Below are 7,085 nucleotides of genomic sequence, written 5' to 3' on the forward strand. Positions count from 1 at the left end.
AGGTCCCTTCCAACCTTAATTTTCTATGATTCTATGATTTGGAGTTCTGCAAAACCTTGGTATTCTTTCCCCCAAAGTTTTAAGGGAACCTTTTTAAAATGTGAAAGTCATTTTGCCTCCTAATTTTAACCATAGAGTTTTGAGTGAAAATGAAATGGCACACGTAAAAGGGGAAAACTTTTTTTTAAGTCTGCAAAGCAGCCTGCAAACTAGTGTGGTACCTGCAATTTTACGATGTTAAGTCTTGCTACATTTTCTGTGGGAGTCAATAGAGTAAATAATGATCTCAAAAGAATTTATAATTATAGGACAATCCAGCAAAGCTGCTGGTTGCCCTCAGCTCCTAAAGTAACCAGCTCCACTAGAATGAACCTTATGGTGCCATTTCTTTCCCAAAGGTCTGATCTTTCATCCACATTCAGTGGCAAGACTCTCGTTAAATTCAATAACATTATCAGATAAAGATCTTTTAAAATCCCTCTTATAGACAGATGCAAGATGTCACATTAGATTGGGGCTCCAGTTACTATGAAGCATTTTTCCCCCCACTCTATTTATGAGCCTTTAAGATAAATCATTAACTATAGAAATAGATTCAGTATGCTGGACTAGATTCCAGCCCCTAGTCTACTGGCGGTGTGACATTCCAGCAGTAGGAAATAAATAGCTGGTTGAAGATTTCCCTTTTTGGAGAAATCCCAGGTGGAATATTGCTGATGGCTCTTAGTGTCCCTCTCCCTCCAGTCCTCAGCAGAGTGGGTATGCCATGGCTGTGGGAAGGAAAAAGAGGGTGGTTTAAGAGTCTTGCTCCAGCTGTTCTTGGTTCCAGAGCCTGCTGAAGACCTGAGGTTATTGTATAAGATTTTGGGACCTCCAAAATCCCAGATCCATGTCTAAAGCTGGCCTATAACTATGCTCCCTTCTTGTGTCATTCACCTTGGCTGCGGCTACCATTTTATCTTCAGTGTACTTTACCAATCTGTATATGATCAAACTAAGAAAGATGTTCATGTTTGGCACTTCATAATTTAATGCAGATGTTGCTTAACACAGCTGTATTCACAAATGTTAATTACCATGAGGTCAGAGAGAAGTTGTTTAATAACAGAAGTGATTCATGTAAAAAATACAGTCAAGTCATTAAATGTTGTTTTCAAACACTTGGATTTTGAAAAAGATTCTGTTTAAAATTTTCCCAGTGGCTCATCAGTTGTGAATGTCAGACGAAAGGCATATGCCGTAATACTTTTAAAAAAATCACACAGCTATTCTAATATTAAAATCAAGTGAAAATTGTGTATGATGTTATTTGTATTCTAGATTACAATGAAACAACATAAGAAAATCTCATTTTTGGCTTTTTTCTACATACTTATTAGCTATATTTTCAAATAGTGATCTGAAAAGATAGCTGTATTAATTTTGTTTATTGCATGTGCCATATGCTCTTCCATTACACCAATAACACCTTCATGTCAGATTTGTGATATGTTCATGTTCTGAATTTAGAGATATTACATTAATTGTTTGAACAAAAATTAGGGCCTGCCTTACACTGTGAATCATTTTTATGTTTACCAACATTAGAATAAAGAACCGGACATTTTTTCTCTTCTTTTCCTATTTCTTCAAAAGTAGATTATACGTTCAGTAGGAACTTGGGGGTTTTTTTGATACTGGTACAGATTTGTTTTGTCTTTCTGTCCAAAACCCTGTGTTCTCAAAACATGGGAAAAGTCTTACCCAGTTAGAGTTCAGTTTTTCTATATTTGACCAAAACAAACCCTGGGTATTAAAAGAAATGTCAAGACCTTTTGTTGTTTTATGTTCTGACATTACTGACTGTATTGCTTCAGAAAAGAACCAGTTTCAAAGTTGGCAAGAAAACAAATTTAAATATCACTGGAGAAGGTGTTGCCATATTTTTACTTTAAGACAGTTAAAATGAATTTAACATTTTGTTTCTAGATACATGGGACTATATTGCCTTATTATAAGCTGAGGAAATAAAAGGGTGAGTCTGAGATCAGAAAAGTCAAGCCGAGTTAAAAAAAAATTGGTAGTTATTTTGCAGCACATAGAAAATATCAGTAAATATATATTTACAACTTAATTTATTCACTTTGTTACAGCAATTTTTTTGGTTAAAAAATGGTACTAGTTCAAAGACAATGGTGATAGGTTAATATAGTATCTGTACTGTTTAGCTATTATTGAGCTAACAGTTGACTGAAAGTTTTTGTTAACTGGATCATTTATCTTTTTATATGAACTACTTTAATTTTGTTCCTAGGGGTCTTGATTAGACTGTTATGTCATTGAATGGTTATCCAAGTAAATTGGTTTCTTTTCAGTTTTTTTTTTTTCATCCCCCCACTTCCATTTCACTGAAAGAGAGAAATGTGAGACCAATGTAAAAACATCCTAAAAACTGAAGCCTTTTCAGTTTCAAAACTAAAGCTTCCTAAATTTTTCACTTTTTATTAAAAACTGAAAAAGTTTGAAAATCCAAAGTATACATAAACATGTTTTTATTATTTTAAATGCAGGCCACTTCTCATTAAAAATAAATATATGATCAGGTGTCATGAACCAGGTTATAAACAGCTAATTATGAATCTATTGCCTTATTAGGCATACTTATTGTTTATTGATTATATGTTGAAACATCTGCCAGAAATGTGCTTCCTTGTAATGGTTCAAACAAACAAAAAAAAATCATTTTTCTCTCTCTTCCACTTCTACCTTTTCTTTCCTACTCTGTGTTGTTTTGTGCTTCCATGTTACCTTGCATCATTTTTTTTGGCAATACACAGTCAAGCTATATAGCAGTTCTACTAGGATTAATGGCTGGCTGGGATTCTGTAGAAAAAAAACTGTTGTAAAGTACTATTACCATTATGATACCCCTTTTATGTAACCAAAACCAATTATGTATCTAGTTCCCTCATATAATATGCTTCATAAACAATGTAAGGTGGACTATTATTCATTAAGGATGCTGCCTCCATATAGGACATGGCTAGTGAATGAATATGAAATATAACTATCAACTTCATTACTTTTTCCCAGGCCTTAAATTTCTTTCAGAGTTATAATCCCTTCAATTTCCTGCCTATTAATTAATGGATTTTACATAACACTGTTCATCACTGTAATTGCTTTTGATTTTTATTTCTTACTTCATTACTTTCCCAACACAACTGCTGTTCTTCATGCCCTTGTTTCCCCCACAGCAAAATTGATCAGATTTGTAAACCCAGAATCAAGAGCTTTGTTCGTAAGTGAACACATGCAAGACCTCTAGAGCAAGCATATGTCTAAGGATATTTCTGGTAGATACTGGATTGATATCTCTAGACACCAAAGTCCTCTGTCTTCATAACAGCTCTCTGTAATAAGACTGCCAGTTTGTGCTAGGAGTTTTTCTTGTGAGCACTTAGATCGGTGTCTTCAATCCATCTCCATGTTTCACACAGATCAGGGCACTGCTGTTGTGTCTTCAGTCCATCTCCATGTTTCACACAGATCAGGGCACTGCTGTTGTTATGGTACCAAGTTTCATTAACTACCTGCTGAAACCAAAGCTGAATGGCTCTAAGTCCCTTTATTAATAACCCCAGAATCCAGTCATTCCTAATTAAGTGCACTGAAAATGGTTCCTGTTAAATATTTTCAGCATCGTCAGACAAGTGCCAAAAAGAACCATTCAGCCCTGCCTATATTATTCTCACTTTTTTTTATTCTTGTGTCAGTCATGGAAAAAAGTGGTGCTGATTTCCTGAACCATTTCTCTGCAACTCAGGACGGGCAACAGAGATGGCACAGCTGCAATAAAAACTGACATTGTTCAAAGCTCAAGTTCATAGTTCAAATAAAAACAGCTAGGAGACCAAAAACACAAGGATATATAATAATTATCCTTTTAAATTTTAAGAAATCTTTTAAGCTTTCATGAGGCATTTCCACTATGAGCTGAACTTACTGCACTCCCTCCCTCTGTTATAGCTGTCATACCATGAGCTGAAGCTGTTTCAGAAGTCATGGTTACTTGCACTTCTTCAGCAAAGGGTAGATGGAAGTGCCACAAATCTTATGCAGTTACCATTTCTCATCAGAAGTGGATTTAACAGTTCAAGAACTGAATCAGTTTGCACATTTCTAGTTAGGCTATCACAACACTGTTTAGCATCAAAGCTTTTATTTCTGCTGTCTGCCTTTATTTCTGTTTTCCCTTCTATTCCCCACCTTTACAGACTCCATTTCTTCTAACCTATTTTCTGTGCTATTCCTATTTTTTCTGCACCATTAGCACACACTGTATGTTATGTATTCATTTTTACTTGGGTAGCAATCATGCTGTGTCTTATCCAGCTCAAAACTACCTTTTTAAAGTAGTTGGAAAAGGATTCTTTCTAATCAGCAACCTATTCCACTGCCTTAAAAAAGGTGAAGGACAATAGAAAAGATGGGGCAGGAGAAGAACAAAGCAGTTAGATATTCCTGTAGTTCATAAAGCTAAAATCCTTTGAAGGAGAACAAGCATTTGTTAGGGTGAGATGCTTATTAATAATTTCTAAAATTGAGAATTCTTATCTGCAATTTACAAGTATGCTTCTTTAATCATGACGTTATTCTGAAAAAAGGTTAATTATGAAGAACTTTCCTAAATTTTGAAGGAATAGTTAACCCAGTTACTGAAGACCACTCTTTCTTTATCAGAGTTTAGCCTGCAGTGGAAAGAAGACAGCATCACAATGGCCAGATACAGAAGAAGCCAAATACTAGATTTGTGCTCTGAGTTTCAGAGAATGTTCAGTCGCCTTCTGTCACTAGGAGAGAGACAATGACAGAAGTACACGACTTAAAAAGCAGTAATAGTACACCAACTTCACAGACTAACAGTTTAATTTAAGGCTCAGTTATCCAAGGCACCAGGTCCCTTAAAGGCACTTGGTATGGCAGGGTGGTGTCTTAGAGACTGACTGGTTCAGGGAGTCATGAGCTTTCTTGGCACCTACTTTTAAGGATGTACTTTAAAGGGCCTGAGTGCTTCTGGAAGAAAAAAAGGAAATGTAAGTAAAAAAACCTCAGGGCCTGATTATGTGACCTTCAATCACAGTAGTGAGCACTTACGCACAGGAGTTGCCTCACTGACTTCAAAAAAATGTTTCTTGCGAGACAAGTACTCACAGCTGAGAGCAAGGGTTGCATAGTTTAGAGGTTATTTAATGCTGATTGAAGTCAACAGGAGTTATTCCAGCACAAGAGGGTCCCAGGTGTGACAGTAGAACTGTAAATCCTTAATATGTCCTCTGTGGATGAGTTGCATTCAGTGGATTGAATTTAATTGCCTGTGTACATTCAACAAATTTCCTACTCAGTGATGCTCAGCTCAGTGGGGAGAAAGGGGCCTTTTCTCACATTGTGAAAGATCATAGAATCATAGAAAAGTAGGCCTGGAAGGTACCTCCATAAGTCATTTAGTCCAACCCCCCTGCCAGACACAGGATCATCCCTATGCAAACTATCCTAAGTAAATCTATTGTTTGACCTATTGGTAAAATTAAACAATCAATCCTGACACAACTGTAACACCCTAAATTGCCACAAGTAAGGCAGGGGGACAACAGTGGCCAGTGGCCATCCTTCTGCTGTGAGGGTTGTTAAAATATGCTTGAGAGCTCCAAGGAAGAGGGTCACAACCCCCTCTATAGAGGAAGACAACCCCCCTTCCCCACCCTGCATAGTCTGTATCAATCTGACCGTGGGGTAAAATACCTTCCTGATTGCAGATATGAGAATTGGTCTGGCTGTGAGTGGAGAGGCCAAGACCATCTAGCCAAGAACCTCCAGGTTTAAGTCTCAGCAGAAGCAGTCAAATGCCTCAGCCTTGGCTGCAGCCAACATGCAATACTTCAAGGCAAAATGAACCAACTCCCCTAGACGTGTAGCAACAGAGGTGGTGGGAGGGGCTGGGATTTCTTCCTGGCCCCATGTGGCAACCAGCAAACCTTAGAAGCATGAGGAATATCTATAGTAGGGCATATGCTATCTACTCTGAGATCATTCCTGACCAATGTCTGTCCAACCTCTTAATAAGCACCTCCAATGATAGAGAGTCTATAACTTCCCTAGGGAACCTATTCCATTGGTTAACACTGTTCTAACAGGAAAGATGTTTTTTCTGGATATCCAGTCTAAACCTATTTTGCTGTAACTTGAAGATATTGGGCCATGTCCTACTTTCTGCAGCAAGAGACAACAGGTGTTTTCCTTCTTTTATATGGCAGCCTGTTTGAAGACTGCTATCATGTCCCCTCTTAGGCGCCTTTTCTGCAAGTTGAATATACATAACTCCTTTAAGCTCTCCTTGTATGACTTGACTTCCAAGCCCTTTATCATTTTTGTCACCTGCCTCTGGACCCTTTCTAATTTCTCCATGTCCTTTTTAAAATGTGGGGCCCAAAACTACACACAATACCCTATATGTGTTTTAATCAGCACTGAGTAATGAGGCACTATCACCTCCTATGTTTCACATCTATTGATGGAGCCCAAAAATACATTCACCTTTTGTGCAGGTACATTACATAGCAGACTCATATTGAGTCTGTGATCCAGCAAGATTCCCAGACCCTTCTTAATACTGCTGCCATCCAGCCAGGTATCACCCATTTTGCTTTTTTGCTTTTGATTATACTTCCTGAGGTGTAACACCTTATATTTGTCAGCCTTGATTTTCATCCTGTTAGCTTCAGCCAGCTTTTCAAACTGTCAGTATCCTTCTGATTTATACCCCTGTGCTCCACTGTTTGCAGTCCTTGCCAGTTTAGTGTCATCTGCAGATTTGCTCGAGAAGCTGTCTATGTCAGCATCCTAATTGTTAATAAACATGTTGAACAGCAGTAGGCCCAGGACAGATGCCTGTGGGACTCCACTCAAAACATCCTGCCATTCTGCCATGGACCCAATTATAGTTATTATAGATTTCATAGACATTAGGGCTGGAAGGGACCTCAGAAGATCATCAAGTCCAGACCCTGCCCAAAAGGCAGGAAGTCAGCTGGGGTCACAGGATCCCA

Source organism: Gavialis gangeticus, unplaced genomic scaffold (genome assembly GCF_001723915.1).
Source record: "Gavialis gangeticus isolate Ggan-Ray unplaced genomic scaffold, GavGan_comp1, whole genome shotgun sequence".
In the NCBI taxonomy this organism is placed as follows: domain Eukaryota; kingdom Metazoa; phylum Chordata; order Crocodylia; family Gavialidae; genus Gavialis; species Gavialis gangeticus.